The sequence below is a fragment of the Oryx dammah genome, unplaced genomic scaffold (assembly GCF_014754425.2).
Source record: "Oryx dammah isolate SB20612 unplaced genomic scaffold, SCBI_Odam_1.1 HiC_scaffold_23, whole genome shotgun sequence".
NCBI classification, from domain to species: domain Eukaryota; kingdom Metazoa; phylum Chordata; class Mammalia; order Artiodactyla; family Bovidae; genus Oryx; species Oryx dammah.
In genome coordinates this window covers 43,259,140-43,262,802 of record NW_024070207.1, presented here as the reverse complement: position 1 = coordinate 43,262,802, position 3,663 = coordinate 43,259,140, and the positions used below count along the sequence as shown (strand labels likewise).

The 3,663-nt window shown below is 45.7% G+C and overlaps 1 non-coding gene across 1 annotated transcript; it reads left to right on the top strand.

The window, feature by feature from the left end:
- Positions 1-1,043: 1,043 nt before the first annotated feature.
- TRNAS-GGA lies at positions 1,044-1,116 on the top strand. Its single transcript has one exon. It is a non-coding gene; the product is annotated as a tRNA-Ser (tRNA).
- Positions 1,117-3,663: the final 2,547 nt, after the last annotated feature.

Below are 3,663 nucleotides of genomic sequence, written 5' to 3'. Positions count from 1 at the left end.
CCCCTGGAGAAGGAAATGGCTACTCACTCCAGTCTTCTTGTCTGGGAAATCCAGATTCATGGACAGAGAAGCCTGGAGGGCTACAGTCCATGGGATCGCGAAGAGTCGGACATGACTGAGTGACTAAGGACCCACCACCACAGACTATTTTGGAACTCTAGCAGAGGAAGGCAGCCCCATACTACTTTTTATATGAATCCTGTCTTCGTAAGCTTGTCCAGATGCAAATGTTATTGGTTTCTCCGCAGTGTGGCCTCCATGTTTGAGGGAGTTGGAGGAGCCTTTGTAAAAATCTCAGTGTCTAAGCTGTCTCCTCGGTCAATTAATTCAGAATTTATAGGGAAGGATGCAGCCTAGGTATTTGGAGAAATTCCCCAGATGATTCTAATGTATAGCCAGAGTTGACAGCCTCTTGCTGTTGAATAATCTGAATCTTCAAGAGCTGAACGTAAGCACTTGTGACCATCATAGACCACCAGAGACTTCTGTTGCTAGAGATGGATCCTCAAGGGGTCAGGGTGGCAGAAATTCTAGGTGACTTCCTAGAATCTGATGAGCCACTGGAATATAATAATAAATCTTTTGATTTGCAGCGTGTTGTGCATAGCCATTGACAACTTGAAAAGTTTTGGAAACTATGGTCCTTTGTTAAAATGTAATTGTGTTGATTATATTTGCTCATCACTGGTCCCCTCTCCACATTTTGTCTCTGGAGCACAATGTCATGATTAAGAGTCTATGGTTAGAGAAGAGCTGATTTTGGCCCCTGGCTCTGTCACTGTCCTGTGTCCTAACTTTGTGACATTCTCTGAACCTCAGTTTCCTTACCTAGAAAACAGGGATGTGAGTACCTACCTCATGAGATTAAAAAAAATTATTGGAGTATAGTAGCTTCACAATGTTGTCTTAGATTCTGCTGTACAGAAAAGTGAATCAGCTACATGTATACATATAGTCCTTCTTTTTTGGATTTCCTTCCCATTTAGGTCACCACAGAGCACTGAGTAGGGTTTCCTGTGATATACAGTAGGTTCTCATGGGCTTCCCTGGTGGCTCAGAGGTTAAAGCGTCTGCCTGGAATGCAGGAGACCTGGGTTCGATCCCTGGGTCAGGAAGATACCCTGGAGAAGGAAATGGCAACCCACTCCAGTACTCTTGCCTGGAGAATCCCATGGAGGAAGAAGGAAATGGCAACCCACTCCAGTACTCTTGCTTGGAGAATCCCATGGAGGGAGGAGCCTGGTCGGCTACAGTCCATGGGGTCACAAAGAGTCAGACATGACTGAGCGACTTCACTTTCACTTTCACTTTCACCTATACATAGTACTGTATATATGTCAGTCCTAATCTCCTGATTCATCCCATGTCCCTTTCACCCCCCTTGGTGTCAATACATTTGTTCTGGACATCTGTACCATTTTTCTAGATTCCACATGTGTGTTAATACACAATATTCATTGTTCTCTTTCTGACTTACTTCACTCTGTACGGCAGTCTCTAGGTCCATCCTCATCTCTAGAAACAGGATTATTGTTGAGGGTGAGGGTGAAATCAGCAAATATCTGTAAAGTATAGTGCAGTGCCTAGATCACCTAAATGTCTGGAGACAGGGTGTCACATCAGGTCACCTCAGGGCTTGGGAAGGTGGAAGAAATGGAAGATTTTTACATTTTACTTTTTACCCTTCTGTATTAAGTTTATAGATGGCATAATTTACCTTTGTAAGTTTTGAAAGTGCCAAGAAAAGACAAAAGAAGCTGACCCCCTATCATGACCCCAGAGAGTCTCCAAGGAGGCTCAGAGGTCATCCAGACTGTGGCCCTCATGAGTGCAAGAATCTCTGCTACCATTGCCCTCTGAGGGCTTGTTCAATTTTCACCGCACATTCTCCAGGGCAGAATTTCATGTCCAGGCCATTTCATTTTTCATATAGCTCAAAATGTTGGAAAGTTATCTCTTTCTATATTGAGCCCAAATCTGTCTGCCTGGGATGTCCTTCCATTAGGCCTGCCTAGTTTCACCTCATGGAGCCACTCATAGTAACCTAAATAGAATCTCCTGTACCTAATACTTCATGACAAGCCTTGATATATTTAAAAAGAGTTCTCCTGTCATTTTGAAATTTGCTCTTTTCAGAAAAATCCCCAAATATTTCGGCTGTTCCTCAGAGGACGTCATTTCCCCACACAGTCACAGATTGAGTTCTGTGGAAGGAGACATCGAACAGACTGGAGGGTGCAAGGTGTTTATTATGGGTCAGTGCTTACAAAGGGATTGGGGAAAAATCAGACAGGGGAGAGGAAGAAGTTGAACTCCAATTCAGGCTCAGCAAAGTGTCAGCTAACCAGGCACAGGAGCTCTAGAGAGGGAGTTATCTGTCAGAGTTGCCCAGCAGTGGACGATATGCCCTGCTTCTCTCAGTCCTCATTGTGGGACATGTCACTTCAGATGACAGCTCTCTGCAGTCGAGTCTGTCTGCTGACTGTGCTCCTCACAACTGGGCAACAAATCCTTCCTTGGAGAGGGATCTGAATTAGCACATTCCCACGTCTATCAGAGTCTATCCATTGTGTCATCTGGATTCACTTCTTCACACAAATTCAAGGGACAGGTCTTCTGGGAACCCGGGGAGTCAGTGGGCCTCTCTTCCTGAGGGAAAACAGAGGAGGTGAGGGAGGTTAACTGGATGAACTGGATGAACTACAGTCCCTGCTACTACAGTTGGTCTCAGGACCATGACTGGTACTTGGTTCTATACCCTTTGTGTGACAGCATCCTGACTGCTTCCTGGTGACCATGTCAGTTGTCCTGTCAAGACAGTGGCTCATTCTTGTCCAGGTGTCCCTAGTAAGAAGTCCAAAGTGCCCAGGTTGCAGCTGTGCTTTATATAATTCAATGTGATTCTTGTTGTGTCCTCTGGAAGAGGTGTTCCCCTTTGGGGATCACAGCCTTGAAGCTAACAAAGCCCTGAGGTTCATGGACAGAAAGCATAGACTCTCCCAATGGGTTTTGTGAGTGATGATAAGTAAGTGGTGTGTTAGTTGGATAGGGCTGCTATAAGAAAGCACCACAGGGACTTCCCTGGTGGTCCAGTGGCTGAGGCTTTGCACTCCTAGTGCAGGGGCCCATGTTCCATCCCAGGTCAGGAAACTAGATCCCACTTGGCACAACCAAAGATCCCCACAACTAATACCCAGTGCAGCCAAATAAATAATTTTTTTCCTCTTTAAATAAAGCACCACAGACAGGGGCTTAGCAGAAATGTATTTTTTCATGGTTGTGGGGGCTAAAAATATGAGATCAAAGTGTTGGCAAGACTGGTTCCTTCTGAAGGCCATGAGGGAAGGATCCGTTCCAGGCCTCTCTCCATGAGGAGACACTACTGGTCTTTCCAAGTAAGGAAAGCTCAGTGTGGTCAACGTGTCTTCCAGGTGGCCAGGAGGACTCCTTAAGGCCTAATGCCATGGTCAGGGCTCAGTGTTGGTCTCCACTGTTGACAAGCTGAATATTGAAAGGCCACAGTAATTAGATCCATGCTTTCTGAAGTGGGAGTTCATGCTGTTGGGCCATGTGCAAGCTTCATATCTGCCACCAGAGCCACTCTGCTTATGTCCCCATCAGGCTGCTTTGGGGATCCCAGAAGGTAAAGGTTGACTGAGGTTA